Raw genomic sequence first — 17,127 nt, 5'->3', positions numbered from 1 at the left:
TATAGAGGAAATACCACAGTCGACCACAATCTCTGTCATCAATCCAACCCGAAAAAGAATACAAGTGTGCTCCTCGAGGAGAGGGGGTTAGAATCTATACGGTGTAATGCTCCCAATGTTGATTGCTCGCCTCTGTTTGGAGACATTTGTGGTATCCGCCTAATCGTCCGTACAAGATCGAACGGCCCGGTGCGTCGGCGTCGTCACCCCGGCTAGAAAGATTCACGCCAGTTTGGGCCGATTCTGACACATACTGCCATCTTCTGAAATAAGCCGCTAATGAAAATGTCGCCTTCACCGTAAAGCGGCATAAAGCGGCAACCAGCTCCCCCACCCCCACCCCTGGAGGGGATGAGTATATGGGTCGTGAGTGCTCGGCCAATCGCGAAAGATGCGTCGAATGATTGACATAAACCTATGTGAGCGAGGACCGCCAAGTATCTACCACCAATATTGGAGTGCAACTTCAACCCACGGCTACAATAACCGTGGTATTTTGATAGCTCCGAGTTCACTCTAGAAAGCAATATTTATTTTACCCCGCCACATGTCTCAATATTCATTGTTTCGTCATCTGAACACTCGGACTCAGTTGTCCCTTGCACATGGAGCGATTAGGCCTGGCGTAACTCTTTCTCGATTATGCTAATTATGAAGAGCAGGTCTTTGTTGTTTCAATTCATAATTTTTCGACAAATGAAGCGTGGGCCCTTTTTAATATAACCTTTATAATTTATAATTTACATTTATAATCTTTGTTTTATTTGTGGTGGAAAATTACCGGAGTGGGGATTAATATTTTATTGTCTGCATTTCTAAATGATATGTGGGTTATTCAACAAGTTCAAACGATTAAACGCCGTTGGAGATCGAGTTTATTCTAGATTTTTTCAGGGTCTGGATCTAGTCATTGGTGCTCTCTGAGTAATCACAAATACTATAAAGACAAATTGAATAAACCGAGCTAACAATATGTGCCTGCAAATAGAATGGTAAGGTCATTTTGAAATAGCTGAGTGGTTGACCTCCAAGGGTATAGCGAGTATTATAAATACAACCCAACAGCAATTGCCCATTATGAACAAAGTTAGCTTGCTTGGAATTTACAACATGGCGTGCTTGTCGTTAGGTGTCATTGGATTGTCCATCAAGCGCCACAATTATATTTGTGAAGAAAATTAGGCGGTTGTTTAAGACAAGGACATGACAGTTGATGAAGTAATTCTCTTGAAGTAATATAATTCTGAAGCAGAATCACGGAAACGGTCATACAAACTTTGCCTCAGGCTGATGCAAATTTGTCTGGTATCTGGCAGCAGAATTCACGTCAGTTACTTTTCCGTCCCCTCAAAAGTTCTTGTAGAAACATCGATGAAAATGAACAAGAAATTATGACTCTGTCAATGAATCTGTTATCGGGAGATGAAGTCATCAAAAACCTGTGTTTGTCAATTTGTCGATGTACTCCTTTCAAAAAGAAGATGAAAAACAGCGACTACTCCTTTTTATCTTAAAGATCCAACCGAATTGGACGCCGGAATCGAGTCCCAACCACGCACATCGGAAAAGAGTGAATGTGATTGGAGGGCCGCCATTCTGCATAACAAATGAGCAAGCGGGATCCTTGGGCGATCGCACTTATAAAAACTTGAGGGGTGTTTGTGTCGGTTACGCACAAGGGAAGCAACGGCCTGTCGGACGCGGAAGCACCCAAGCTTGTCTGCTGCCGTTGTTGAATTTACACCTTTTGGACGTAATCAAAGACCACTTTTCCCTCCAAACAAAAATGTCGAGAGCAATTGCCTTTCTGCTGTTGATGGCTGTTATTGCAGCGCTAAGTACATCGACATATGGCGAGGTAAGTTTCTGTCCTGCGTAGACACTTGAACATTATCGAGCTTTCTTTAGGTAACCAAAGTCCATGTTTTCCCCAATGTTTAAATGGATGCAATAAATTTTCACTGTTAAAAAATGAGTAGATTGATTTGTACATGCACACTATCGAGTATATAAGTCAAATCGAATTGAGGTAAGTTTTAAACTTCCAGTTAACAGTTCACAAAGCGTTATTTCCTAAATGTGTATTTGATAAAATAGTTCCAAGGGGTTTTCGAAGAATTTGTTTAAAACTCGATGGCACATATGAACAGAGTTAATGCCGTTAAAGGTTTGTTTCTTTTGGGTGTTTCTTTAATTCAAAACTGAATTTCTGAACAAGTTATCCTATATCAAATTAAATAGTATTTTAAAAAATAACATTTTGAGCATGTAAAATCAGTTATGTATATGTAAATAGACAACTTGTCGCAATAAGGCTTCTTTGTGGGAAATTACGTTCACGGACAAGACTTATTTTATACGCAAGGAAACGAATATTTGTTTTAGTGATTCTTGAGATTCGGTTATTCATGGACAAAAACATGTTTTTTTTGTAGAGGAAAACTGTTGTTTCAGTTGTTCTCGAGATTCGACCATTTAAGAATTGCCCAAGGAAATAAACGCTGCGGAATCATATCGACCGTCGGTTTGGTGCCCCGGCTTCAGGGACACATTCACGAAAGAGCAGTTTCTGTATTATTATCTCTCGTCACAAAGCAGTGCTGTTGTCTTACCTACATCACATTAAAAAGTAGACTATTTTGGGGAACGCACTAAAAATTTAACCAGAACCTGTCATTTTCCTGAACTTGATGTAATTTTTATGTTGATGATAACAGGATGAATTCCCCAACCCTTTTTTTCTCATGGAGCAAATTTTCGGCACGCCTTTAGAGTTGAACTTATCAATTCAATCCTCAAAAGAGAATGTTTGCTTGTTCGTTTTGCTTGTTCTGTCAGTTTTTCAAATTAACGGATGTTCGCTTCTGACAAGCTTTGGTTACCCATGTTATATTATTTGTTTAGTATATCCAACGCATCAAGTTACCCCACGAGGTTTGGCGACAAAATGACGGCAGAATCTCGCGCGAGTTGGTGCGATTTGGATTTCAGTATAATTATGACGCCGCCGCAGGTCCAGAAACCCTTCTTGAGATCATGCAATCTACCTTCGTCCCCTCGATACACATTCGTCACGCCCCTTAAGAACACTCGAGACTGCAGTTTACAAGACGAAATTGTAGGCCTGTGGCATTTTGTTGGGCGAAAAGACCTTCAAAACGCAAAGCCTAAAATAGGAGCTAAACTATACCGGTGGACACTAGAGAACGATACTGGAATTTGGGTCACTCAGAAGAAATCGAACGTTCCGTTGTTAGTGGTTAGCTGGTCACTCACTCGCTCACACCCTGATTTACTTATTTGTCTATTTGGGACAGCTTGGATCTACTATGAAGCCGACAACTTTCATTGAAAAAGACAGCAAGCATGTAGTGCAGTAAGGAGCTCTCGATCGAACGTTGGGGACAGAAATTATTGAAGATTATGACGTAACGATAGACATATATATATTGTCGTACGCTTTACTATATCGCTAAGCGTGCAGTAGGTTTTCCTCACACGGAATCCGTACATAATTCCTCTTAACGGTGATTAATGGACATCACCGGTAGGCTATGTTATAGCTGCAAGCACCAAGAACCTTGGGCATGAATGGCTCGTTTACGTGTAGGTGTGCGCTTATACATGGGGCCTTATGGGGTATCGGAATATGGGCAGTACCCCACAAGGCCAGTTTTTACCTTGTGGAATTGGTACCCAACAAGAATTTCACGAAACTAATATTTGGGAAATAACTCCAAAAGGGGAAATTTTTTATGGGTAAAAATCCGTCGCAAATTGAAGTGTTTTATATAAGGGACTTACGGTCGAAATTTCAACCCAGGAAAGTGAATTTGGTTTAAATTGGAGTGATTTGAATTTTTTTGCGTGTTGCGTGGGAGTTTTGTACACGAGAACAAAGGAAATACCCTACAAGTATAGCTGTGTAAGGAGGTGTGAACTGATCACGTTTAGGTCCACTCCACGCCGGTAAACAACTGAGCACATTGCGTGAGCAGTCGCACTATGTCATCTGATAAACCAGCATGGCGTTTACATCAGGCTTAATTCTTTTGGCGCATCTTGGGTATTTTCGTACAGACTAACTTCAGTTTGCGTTTTTGATTGCCAATTTTCCTGATTTTTGTTTACACCTAACCTAAATATCACAAGCTGATATTTCTCCTCTGTTAGTGGCGCTCCCGCCCTGAAAAGTGAAAAATACTCATTTCATTCCGATATTGGGGCGATATGGATGTAAAATGGGTTAGCTTGAGAGTCGGTAAGTGTCTGTGACCGCCAGCCCTCCGTCACCGCTTGGCCGAATCAATTGCAGATGATTAAAAGGTGGAATCAGCGGCGGGGGGCACTCGAAGGAATTGGACTGGCCTAATTTCTTAAATAGACGCCGCTTTAAGATGAGCAGTATTAAATTACCGATGGGAGCAGAATGCTGTAAAATTGGGTCTTGTTGATCCCGTCGGTGTCCATATACCGTCCGAGGCAAGCGACACTTAATGCCCGTATGGAGGCCGCCGATATCGAGTGTTTTCAACCCTCTTGTCTGGGGTTGTTTTGCTTTATAATTTGCCTTTGGTGTGTAAATTACATCGAAAATTCCGGATTTATTCTTCACCTTTTACATCATAAATTCACCACTTGTTTCGCCTTATTGGGAAAATAATGGTACAAAACGGCAAGTGCATGGAAGAACGTTTGGTCACCGACTGGCTAGAGGGGCCTTTTAAAGAAATGTTTACGTCGCCTGGAACCAGCGTATACATTTTTTGGTGTTAGTTGCTGTGGTAAATGTTGAACCTAATGAATGAAATTCATTTCCTTAAAAAAAGTGTTTGGCTCTATTTACCGTTTGTACAATCACATAGAGCAAAAGGGTTAGCTATGGAGTCAGTACTTATCCCTTGTTTCAAGGTTGATAACGGAAATCGGCGTTGGAAGTATTTTTGATGACTTTGCGCGGTTTATCCTTCTGCTTTTCCTTCATGGTTTGATAAAGCTATGCCCCCCCCCCCTCCGAAGGGTCTTCCGGCCCATCTGGGCGGTGAGCTTGACTCACGACAGCGATGAGATAATTGATAGCGGATATCCAACGCGCTGCATGGTTTTTGATAAAATGGTTCGAGACTCAGCGAACTGACTGGAAACCATACTGAAAGATAGGAAAGGTGATGAGGTGTCGCTGTGAGACTGATTGCTTCAATGATGATTACTATTAGGCGGGCGGATCGGCTCACAACTTTATCTGAGTATTTTTAGTGACAGAGGTGTCATAGCAGAGCTGCTTGCAATCGCTGAATCCCGCAGCAAGAGAGGTTAAAGCAGAACACAGATAACATATCTGAATTTGTCATGAATCCTCGCTTCGCCAGGCTCCTAAAATTGCATTAATGCCAAGGCCACTCCGAGTCAGTAATTGGAGTGCCACTTTAAGGGCTGCCCATTCTATCTGCAAGGAGGCAGTTCCGGTGATAGTGAAGTATGTCTTTCCATCCACCAGGAGATTCGAGTCCGCATCCCATAGCCGGCTCTTGTGACGGCTTCAGCCTCTAATTGAATTAAAATTCGGGATGAGCTCTCGACAATTTGCTAATAGACAGGATTGGCATTGCACAAGAAATCGAACCTCGATAACAGTAAATTGCTGGCTGAGGGGGTGGCCATACGGCTCGACAAGGACTAAATGTGTACCTACTACTGATCTCTTCATAGGAAATATAAATGTTTCATTGAAAATCATATCAGTTTCCATGCATCTATTCCAAAATAACATTGATATTGGGCCTTTAATTTATTCAATGTCGCTTTGCCAAAAGGAGTTGACTGAAACTATTTTTGCTCATAGCTAATGTGTAAACTGTAAGTCATCACATTAACAATAAATCACGTTACAAACGTAGGCCTACTAGGTGCGGGACCAAGAGACATTTTTTGTTTTAGTAACCTTATTCTGTTTTTATGTCAAATTATTGAGTAGTAAGTATTGATTGACGGGTTATAGTGCCCATGTACTCTGTATTGTTGCGCCTTCATATGCCTTAACGTTCACTGGAAATCTACGACTGACATCATAATGCTTCTGCTGAAGACCGTCATTTCGTTTCGGTTTACCAAGGTTCGGTGATTTACATACCAAATCTTAAGGTGTCTTTGCTGACTAACTGGATGGGGTTCATTAGGTCTTCTGGAGGACCGCAAAGCAGGTCGCTGTCATTGGCGAGCCTTTGGTTGTTGTTATTATTACTATTATTTTATTTCTGGTAATGACACCAAGGATTCCGCAACTGGATGCCTTGGGCACTGTAGGCTCGCAAGCCTTGAAGGAACGTGTAGACATGAGCCCACAAGAAGCAGTTATACAGATTTAGAGGTGCGAGGAAAACCACCGAGGAATATTCTGGGTAAAACCCACAGAATCAGGTAGGGACTGGCAATCGAATCCAGGACAACAGTGATGGGAGGCGAAAAACGAACCACTGCGCCAACCTGCCCCAGGTTGACTGGCAAGTTCGACCAGATACTTTCAAGGGGACCGACCAGCTTCTCCAAAGCCTCTGCAGCGACATTCTCAAAGACATGACTTAACTTTGGTGAAGAAGCCAGACGAGAGGCCTCACTCCTAAGTGAGATGGCATATTTCAAGGTCCTCACCAATGTGAATCTCGTTCCTCGCTACTGCATGCGGTGTCTCTATGGTATGTAATATCTCGCGGATTGGCTTTGGGATCTGGTATTGTAGTGACATCTCTTGAGCATTCCCAAGATATAAAGGATCTAGACTAACTTTTTCATCTAAGACTGAAGGATTTAACTTCACATATTGGTTGGGGTATGTATGAGTTCCTGACATATAACTTTTTTCCTGAGACATACTTTTGTAAGACACCCATAGTCAACTGTAGTAAACCCACACAGGTGTCGCTGGAAAGGGGGTGTAGCATGTAGGACGTATCACACCCTATATTACAGTAATTTTTGTCGACAAAACCATGGTGCTGTCGGCAAGAATGGAAAAGGAAGGGAAAAACGAAGGAAAAGACACGTAAGTGTCAGGTCGTTAAATCAAACTACCCATTACACTCATTTTTTTTCAATGTGCCTATTTCATGATGGCATTCCCATTTCAGAAGTCTATATAGCGACGCCTGTGTTTACCCATATTTTTGGCTGCACCAGGCTTCCTCAGAATTATATTGCAAAACACGCCTGGCAAAAGGAAATACTGACTGTCCATCTATAGGCCTACTTAAGGGGGGCAATTTTCCTCCAGACAAGCAGGAAAAAAGCATCTCAGAAGAATTGGCCTGTTTGTTTGGTCTGTTTGTTTTTGGTTATGTTTTTTATAATACTGCATGCCCAAGTTCAGTCATTCAGAGGAACCTGTCCGCCATGCATACCGCTAGGTAGGTCCATTGGAGGAAAGGGGCAAAATCTGTAATACCTTGGGAGCACATTTGTCATCAGATTCGGCCAAATATGGACGTCCTTTATCGTGGAGATTTCTTTCTCGCACACTTCGCTGTAAGTGGAATCGATTTCCCAATTATGCAATCGACTGAGCCAACACTGCCTCTGTCTATTTTGGGGAGCAGTCGCAGAAGAGTACCAGGTACATGTGAATGGAAAGGGAACTAAATTATTGGAGAACTCTGAAGGGTTGCTGTTGCTAAATTATATACAAATTAGAACTACTCACAGAGCGACTAACAATCAGGAAAGAGTGGGCAGAACCTAAGCTTTAAGCCGATGAAGCGATGTTTCTCTAAATATTTTCATTGATGGCCAGTGCTTCTGCTTCAACCGTTTTTGTCACTGTTGTAAATATCGTCGCCGATGTTATCTTGGTTGCTCTGAGACTGCTGGGTTTTTCTTCTTCTTCGTCAGTGGTTACAAATAACTTTTCCTATTTTTTTTTTCATTGTGCTTTACTCCTGCGGCACTGCAGACCCTGCACTTTAAAAACTGCAGTGTTGAACTGGTGTTAATTCAACACGAAAGGAATCGTTATTGTGCAACTTTGATCTGATGATGCCTATAGGCTCATCTATATTCGTCAACACTCATACTTTTGCACCGTGCTATCAGAATTGCATTATGTATCTGCTGCTTCAATACGGGCGATTTACAACAGTGCGCCTCCAAGAGTTTGCAACGCGTTGGGCAACCACAATGCGCGAAATCTGCCAACCCTTTCTAAACACGCATTGGGTGGACAGATTTCGTCCATCATGATTGGCCGACGCGTTGCAAACTTTTAGAGGCGCACTGTTGTGAATCGCCCATATTGTCCTCTGTCGCACGTTTAAAGGTTCGCAGAGAGTTGCCCAAACCTAACGGTGCACCAAAATCCACTACAGTAAGTTTAATATAACTGTCTGTTTCGCTGGCACGGAATGTCGATTTGGTCCCTAGGATGTTAAGGTAGCATCTGATAAAATCTTGACCTCATCTTCGCATGGAATTGAGTGGCTCAGAGATTCTGGGCACAGAGATGTTAACTGGTACGCTTCTTTCTTGCCACACTAAAGTGTAGACTTCCCAAAAAATCACGTCTACGTTTTAGAAGCTACTTTTTTCAAGTTTTGAGGGTCCCTGAATACGAAGCGTCTATTTAGCATCGTACGGCAAGGGTCGCTTCTGCAGATCTTGCTACAACGTCCTTCGTTGGAGCGAAACCAAAGCTTGATTACTTGTCCCAGCGCTGCGTCCCTGAAGTAACCTAAGATTTGCCGCCACACGAAGTGCATTTCGTCAATCCTCTATTATGGCTGCACTGCGGCAGTTACGGGAAGACAGCAGGTGTCTTATTGTCACTCGAATGTCAAGTCATACCGTTACAAGGGAATGAAGATCAGAAAAATATCATTTGCAACATCGACCAGTGGAGGGTGTTGTCGGCAAGGGGTGCCCAAAATATTCGATGCTAGATTTGCTCCAGGGCCACTGAAAGCACGCTTAGTGCGATAACAGGCCGGAGAGTAGGAGCAAGCGTTAGTGAGTTAGAGGGTAATTCGAGCACGGGGAAATCATAGCATAAATTCATCCGGCATAAAAGGGAGGGCAGGGAATTATCCCTGACAGTCATTCTGCCTAGTTTTGTCGAGATTTACAAGTGCTATTCCCGCGACGAGGATGAATGATGCAGTTTCAAGTCAGCCATGACATCTAAATGTCAGTATTTTGCCGGCATGCATTTGAAATTGTTACTGGGGCGAAGCTTTAAGGCCATCAGGTGGTTTGAACTGATCAGCGTGACCACTTCAAGCGATGAGTCTTCTTGCGCGAAGCATCTCTGTGGAACCCCCTGTTTGCATGAGCCCAGTTATCATGGAAATTATAACTTATAACTTGAGCTGTACAAATTGCTTGGGAATTATGACGCTGGGCAAAAGAACTGCTAGGAACCAGCTTCCTGCAGCAGGCATCACATGAGACTTGGCTCCGTGGTATCCTGCCAATCCAGTATTTATTACTTTCCCTGAGGAGAACCTCGACCTTTTAATGCTGCACAGTATGGACGCCTACACACTTTCCCCTTTTCTTCTGGTAGTTTTTAACCTTAGAATGGCTTTCACTTAATATAAAAATTGCTACTGTGTATCATGATACGAATTTACCCTTCTTCTTGGAACAGCTTGTACAATAAATCAAACCAATGCAAGTATCGTGACACGATTGTGTTTACAATACCAGTTTATTAAACTTTTCTTTTTCTTTTCTTTCGCTTTTCTTCCCGTTGTCTCTTTTCAGATGTACCAGGCACTGGACAAGGCTCAGGTAAGTCTGATTTTAGATGTCTGTGTCAACCTCTGTAACTCCAAACTACATGAGGGAAAAGCTTGAGTTGGGCAACTTCAACACCCTTCGGTCTGTCAACGTCGCTTTGGTCGATAGTCGTCACGCACAATCATCACTCGCGTGCCTAAGCCGACAGCCCGACTTCCCGCTAACGCAAACTGTCTTCGTGTTTCTCAATTAATTTCCCGCCCAATTCCGCTGAGGTACCAAGAAAGGTCCCGCGGCATGCCCGGAAGTCTCTGTTGACAGACACGCTGGGGTTGGCACGAATGAAATGGAAGCTTGCTGTCCTTATTTCGTTTGAGCATGACGGAATCTGTAGTCCCGCGACCGATTTTTGAAGAGTGTAAGGGATATTAAATGTATAAGGCAGCATGATGTTCTGGGATCTAGCGATATCAACATGTTGTTTAACAGCAAATAAATTAACGCTAAATGCGAATTTAACAGCCAAATGTAGACGTTTGCCTCTTCCCAAAGAATGACATTTCACTCCATTTGTTATACTGAAACATTTAAGTTGAAGTTACCTTTACGTTTAAAGCTTTCTGCTAGGATCAAGACCTTCAGGTCAAAGTCTGATAAGCCGATAACTTTACAAAATGGAAAACATGTTTGAAGGAAATTTCTTTCGGAGGAAGTTGATCTTTAAAGTGAACAGAAATTTGAATCGTTACCTCCATAGTTCCAATCAGATAGAGTGAACTGTGGAATGAGATTGTGGGCATAATTGTAGCTTTGATTGCGTGTGGCGAAAGTGTCTTCTCCGATCAGTGGCGTATCCAGCAGGAGTGGGGGAGTTCTCTCCCCCTCCAACAGACTTAAAATTAAAAGCAAGGATGTCAGGACCGTGAGTAAGGCTTATAATTTTTTTCTCCCTGACATCATGTTGAATTTGCCCCCAACTCCAAAAGCTGGACGCGCCGCTGTCTCCAATTTTGAAGAATTGATCTCAAACTCATCTCCAACGTTGGCCATTTATCGCCAGCGATGAGCACAGGAGAGTCTTGATCTCGCGCGGCATATGCGGTTGGTGAAGGCTTCTCCGTCAATAAAATCCATCTGCTTTTGCGCCTTTCGTCCGTTTTTTTTTTCTGTTTTCTCCTTGAGCAGCAGCAACCCCTCATAATCGGTTGAAACATGGAAGAAGGAACACAATACATGTAGTAGTTGGTTGGGAGTGCTCATTTTGTTGGTAGCGATGCGACCGTAACGAGGATATTTCCTTGTCGTTGGTGAAACAGCAGGATTCAATCCGTGTTGCTAAGAAAATTCCGCCCTCTCTTGGTCCAGCTCGAGGCTCATAACAGAACAGTCCTTTGATTTTGCTCAAGGTTGCCAAATACAGTGTCCGCATAGATTATAAAGGCTATAAATTTTTGTCCTAAAAGGAAGTTTTTTCTCTTTCCTGGTGAAACAAAATTCCAATAGTGTTGTCTCAAGCGTCTGTATTTACATGTAGAGATATGAGACCGTTCTCGACCCTCCCCTTCCCTAGTAGTCGAGGTTAACGGCCGGTAGTCTTTGCTTAGAAAGACGTGATCAATTCCATCTGTCATTACGTTTTTCACTTTGCGAACAAGCACGCAGAACTCGACTCCACCGAAATCGTTTCCGTCATTTGCAATTTTGTGAACTAGCACCAGGATAAAAAAATCACACTTTTCCTTACCATTTCCGACATTTTTTTAACAATGCTTATAACATGCACTGGAATATTTCCACAGTCCCGGAAGTGTGAAAACCAATTTAAAGGAAGATCGCTGGCAGGGCCAACAAATGGAAAACCTCATCGGGTATTCCGGCATTGGGCAATGACGAACTGCTAAAGGGGTCGATATGTGGCCTGTTCTGCCCTGGGGTAGAAAACTCGACTATTTGACACAATCAGGGGCACAAACCTAATCAGGCAGCGGGGGAAATTGATTGGAAAACAGGGGAACGCCGGGAGACCCCAGACGCTCTGAGTTATTCGATTAATTATACGATTAGCTTGACTGCAGTCACGCCTGATTCCCCGCGACGAAATGAGTGTACCTGAGTATAGGTGGGAATTTTATGGTCTACTTTAGGCAGGCGATTGATGTGTTACTCATGTCGCAGTCAAATTGAACTGCAGCAGGTGGTTTGCTGGATCAGAACCGTATCTAATTTTGTACGGGTAATGGCTTGGTGCATTGCTATTCTAACACTTCTGTTGCTTGCTTTTGGCTTACAAAAGTACTTCGCCAAGATTTTTCAGGGGGGGGGGCATTCGTAAGCATCAAACTGAAAAACAATGGTCGATAGTGGGGAGGGGCTCAGTTCCGCGTTATTTTTCAAGCAAAACGTTGATATCAACCCGCTTCCTCCTTTTTTCCGTCCTTTTTAAAGTTTTCATTTTTCGGGGGGGGGTTAAGTGCCTCCATGCGACGCCCTAGAACTCACTGTAATATCGCTGGAGAAGAAGTCATGGACGGCTATAGACCATTCAAGGGAGACCATTATCTCAGGAGACGCCATTACTGTGATGACACCAAACTTGAGCCCTTTTCTTACTTCATTTCGAACACTGAAGGGATGCAAACTGGATGTCACAAAAAGTGTGCAGCGAAATTCACTTGCGTGGAAATGCTCAACTTATGCGAGTTCGCTTCTCCAGTCTTCGATCGGTATAGCACAAGTTTGCATTCGTGTCTGCGTTTGTGTAAAGTGTAAATCTCCTTTGACTTGACGCACTCAAGCATTTGGTGAGCTCATCACCATTACTGATTGAAGAAGAATACGCATGTAACGCGTGCGCACCACCTGCACATGAGCATCACGCTGTCAGCATCCTGAGGTGTTGTCACCTCAGTTATGGCTTTTTCTTCTGGTTGTCCATTTAGGCTACAGTGTTCTTTAGCCACTACATTGGAGTTTCCCACTTGCTATCCTCAATCTCAATAAGCCATTTGCGAGTTAAATTTCAATAAAATCTGGCACACTGAGTTATCTGATCGCACATAAACATAACAATTTGAATTCCCCATACTAAAGACGCTGTTGCTATACCTCGTGATTCGGGGCAAGCTTTTGCTTAGCGACCACCATCTCTGGAATGGACTGGCTCCTTTGTGCCCATCTTTTACATTGAGAACAGTGTATTGTTGTGAGGTGTCTCTTATATAACTAAGGAAAGGCTTGCCCCGAATTACGAGGTAAAGCAAAAGTGGCGTTAGTATGGAGAATTCCAATTGTTATGTTCACGTGAATTTAAAGAACTCAGCGTATACCCGGCAACATATGGGACAGAGGGGTACCCCTCTCACCTGTCCAATCCCTATACACACTCTAGACTATTGTTACCTAACACACACCCCCCAGAAATCTGTAAAGAATTCCTGAGATTCCGATCAAACAATGACCAACACAAAGGCGGGGGGGGGTTCTCTCCATCCCATATCTTACTTCAAATGACTCAGCGTACCAGATTTTATTCAAATTTAAGTCGCAAAAGGCTTCTTCCTTTATCCTGACATCAGGTAGTATACTACCCAGGGAGCTGAGATGGTTTCAGGAATTTTCAGGTGTTTAGCCCAATGTTCAGGTATAATGATAAAACAGCGCTTTGAGCATCAATTTTGATGGATATGCACTTTATAGAAATATCAATGCAGTATTATTTCTCCTATGCAGTGTGTGGCCAGGCCCGGTCAGCGCTGCATCATCCCAGTGCCGGGGCGACGGGGAGCTCTGCGCCGATGCGACTGCACACTGGGCTTCAGCTGTCAGTATCGCCCTGACGATGGTCGATATCTCTGTGATGCCGACAGGATGATGTGAGTCCTCCCCGCCCGTCTAAACGTCACTCATTATACTGTTATCTCTGTCGTGGGCGTTTACCTATAGTGCGCCTCCAAGAGTTTGCAACGCGTTGACCTATCACAGAGCGCGAAATCTGTCGACCGTTTCCAAACGTGAAGCGGGTCGACAGATTTTGCGCATTGTGATTGTTCAACTGTGAAACGCCCGTAATGTGCATCTGGCATAGATTTCTTTCAAAGGATTTATTCAAGGTTAACTTTTCAGTTTTGCAGCTTGAGAGTAGAAAAGGAATTAATAACAATTTACTGACAAATTAGCATATGTGTACTCTAGCGAATTATCTAATTTTGTACTTTAATATACCTTAGTGTTTTTAATCTTGGTTTTGAAAACGAAACCGTTGAATTTGGACGTAATCTTAACATAGTTAGATGCCATCCAAATCGACACTTCACATTTAATAAAAACAGATTTTGGGAACGAAATCAAAATGACTTCGTAGCGTGAAAAAAAAACGTCTGTGGTGTTGTCGATCAGAGGTAATCCGTGGAAGGTTTAGCACTCACGTGGGCGTCGCCCGTGTTCTTAAATTTAAGGCATGCGTGCAAGTTACAACACATAGCCTAGCTGGTCAGGGAAAAAAATGAAACGCCTGCGCACGACCTGCTGAGTGCAAGCACTATGCAATATCGCACCCCAGTAAACACTTGTAACTCTGGTTGCCGAACCAACTTGAAGTATAGGCCTACAATTTTATTGTGAGCAGGTCCGAGTAAGATTACCCTGCACGGTATATCCCAGAGGTTGGTTACAAGTTACCCTGAAGCCAGCCTTCACGGTCGAACTGTGGGCACAGTATGACTGTGTTCAGAATATGCATGCATATCTGCAGCTCTCAGCGTCAATTTAGACAGGGCGAAGCCGTAAAAAGTGACATCTCTCCGACGCAAAAACTCATCTTTAGATATATACAAGTAAAGAAGTCAAGCATTGCATGGTGAAAGGTACAAGAGATGTAGTCTTTCGGGTACGCCATGGAATCAATCTCTTTGGGAAGGAGTTCCTTTAAGAACTGCACCTCTTCCAAAAGAGATTGATTCCATGGTGTAGCTGCAAGCACTTCTCATGGTTAAATGCACTAAATTCTAATCAAATAAACGCTTTCAATGTCTAAATAAACGCTGTGATTAAAATAACTTTGGTGAGTATTGCTCCTAACGTACGTGACTATACAGCCAACCATGCATTCCTAGCAACAAGCATTCGATGAAAGTTACCCCCACGCCAAGTTTTCCTACGGTTGCAATCACTCTGTCCCTAAAGAGTTTCCACTGCCACAGCTACGTCAGTTGGGGAGCACGCGGAAGGCGTCTGCGTCTTGGGAAAAGCAAAGCGCCGTTTCGTGACAACTGTATCACAGCAATTACACTTTTTACACTAAATGTTCATGAATACCTAATAGAGGTTTCTTTAAATAAACATGAACTGGTTTTTTTTTGTCAGAGCTGCACGTAAAATTGTGTATCCCGTATCTGTCATATTTCTAATCATTTCCTTTTGGGCATTTGAAACTGGCCAAAACACGAACCTGTATTGTTACCAGCTCCATATAAATCTCAGATTTGACCTACATGTTCAAAATAAGTCTCTGTGATGTGCTGCACAGATACCCCTGGACAAGTAATCGTGATCCCTATAGAACCAGAATAATAAATTTTCATATCATCAAGCTGAGTAATACCAGAGAAGAAAGCTGCTGCAAAAGTTGGACCATGGAGTTCTTTTCAAAACTGGATTTGTTTACAGCCTGAGTTTTGGACGTGGTGAAGACCCCCCCCCTCTATTTCTGGGCCTTATTTTTGAGAAGATGCACTTGCTATGTACATCTCGACTGAATCTCCAAGAATCAGTTCGCCACACAATTTTCAAATATGTACCTCTTCCGCAATGTGATACAAGATTCCAATTTCTCCATTCACAGTCAATATTTCATTTTGTCTCTCTTTTCTCAGCAGCGACCCAGACATCCGGAAGATCTTCTTCTAGACACCTCATGTTGTAATGACACAAGCCCAACCGATGAACCTTTCTACCAGTTTTGTTTCAAGTTGACTGTGTGAGACACTACCCAAGTGCGCCCTGTGCCGGGAAAGAAGCTGTGAGGGTGACTCAATGGCAGACACCACACCACCCCGAAGATAGAGGCAGTGAAATCGGGGAATACGTGATTATTTGAAATTTGCGTGACATTTGTATTAAGAATATCAGATTTACCCACTCGTATACCAAACGGGACCAAGAGAGGGTGCTATTTTTTTCTAGCAACCAAGGCTTCTTGATGGGAACTGCACTTTGCTGGTTAGGGAACAACTACGAAATGCAAGCGTTGCGTTCACAATGCATCGCTTGCAACAAAATAAGCACTCCCCACCAATATGGCTCTTTTCAACCAATGAGGGGGTGCTGCTTAATTAATTAAGGCAGATACTGGAGCTAGAATGGGCTCATTAGCTGTAGGACCTTTAAGAACTCCAAAAGTCAATTTAGCATTTTAATTGTGGGCTTTAATAATCATGTTAAACATAATTACAGTGTAGTAATTATAGTAGTCACATGTTGACCTTCTAGCGGCATTAAAGATTTCTGAAACTGGCATAATTTAATTGGTCAATGAAAAATCATTTATTTTAAGTGTCTTTGGATGGGGAACCTTTTCTGAATCTCCGTAGCAGCGTGCTCACGCTTCCTACCCCAGACAAGTCTACTTCATATTAGGCCTAGGCCTATATTTTGTTCAACGGCTGTCGATACTAAGGTTCCAATTAATAATTTTCCTAAAGAAGGTCCTCTTAGGTACCCTTTTATGTTTTATCGATCACAGACAGAACAATTATATTTAATGGGGTGTTTTGAGTTTATTATTTTTGTTTTTGACAACTTCTTACAAACTTGCCGAATTGTATGATCTCATTGTCTATAAATGGACCTTTATCGAGTCAATAAATCTTCTTCATTTTAATTTAAATCGACACACTTGGTTAATTGCATTATAGTTTGCTTTTGGTAGTGTCTTTAAAACAACATTAGCCATTTTGACATAACAAACTGATAAAAACAGTTCTTAGTGATAAATATTAAGCCGTACGCTACACGAAGCCCGCCAACTGATACAATTGGTACAAACTTAGGTTATCTTACCTATTTGTGGTGAGCTTTCCATCTTCAAGAGCATTGTGCAGATCACTCAAATCTTGAATAAAGATACACATAATTCATAATAGTTGGTATTTTGTCCCCGAGCCCAATCCCTAAAGGACCCTGAGTGGGACACACCAGAGGGACTCCCCCCTTTGTCGATAACTTTTTTTTAAATTTATTAATTTGTTTTGCCAAGGAAAACCTTACCTCTTCACCACTGCCATCCCTTCCGAAGCCAAGTTACTAATTTTTTTTTCGTCGCAACTGAGCTGCGAAGCCCACAGAGAGATCATGTTGGAGATTCCGTGGCGTATCCAGCGGGGAGGGAGGTAAGTCCCGCCCCGTCCC

At 42.7% G+C, this 17,127-nt stretch overlaps 1 long non-coding RNA gene across 2 annotated transcripts; it reads left to right on the top strand.

The window, feature by feature from the left end:
- Positions 1-1,647: 1,647 nt before the first annotated feature.
- Positions 1,648-16,610, top strand: LOC147797597 (uncharacterized). Of its 2 annotated transcripts, none has more exons than XR_015426928.1 (4): positions 1,648-1,858; positions 9,748-9,774; positions 13,453-13,595; positions 15,597-16,610. It is a non-coding gene; the product is annotated as an uncharacterized LOC147797597 (long non-coding RNA). The 2 variants fall into 2 exon arrangements; XR_015426927.1 differs by having other exon boundaries at positions 1,649-1,858; positions 15,594-16,610.
- The last annotated feature ends 517 nt before the right edge of the window (positions 16,611-17,127 follow it).

Source organism: Acanthaster planci, linkage group LG10 (assembly GCF_054643075.1).
Source record: "Acanthaster planci isolate LZ-2023a linkage group LG10, COTS_SCS, whole genome shotgun sequence".
Taxonomy (NCBI): domain Eukaryota; kingdom Metazoa; phylum Echinodermata; class Asteroidea; order Valvatida; family Acanthasteridae; genus Acanthaster; species Acanthaster planci.
This window is presented reverse-complemented; position numbering and strand designations above follow the sequence as displayed.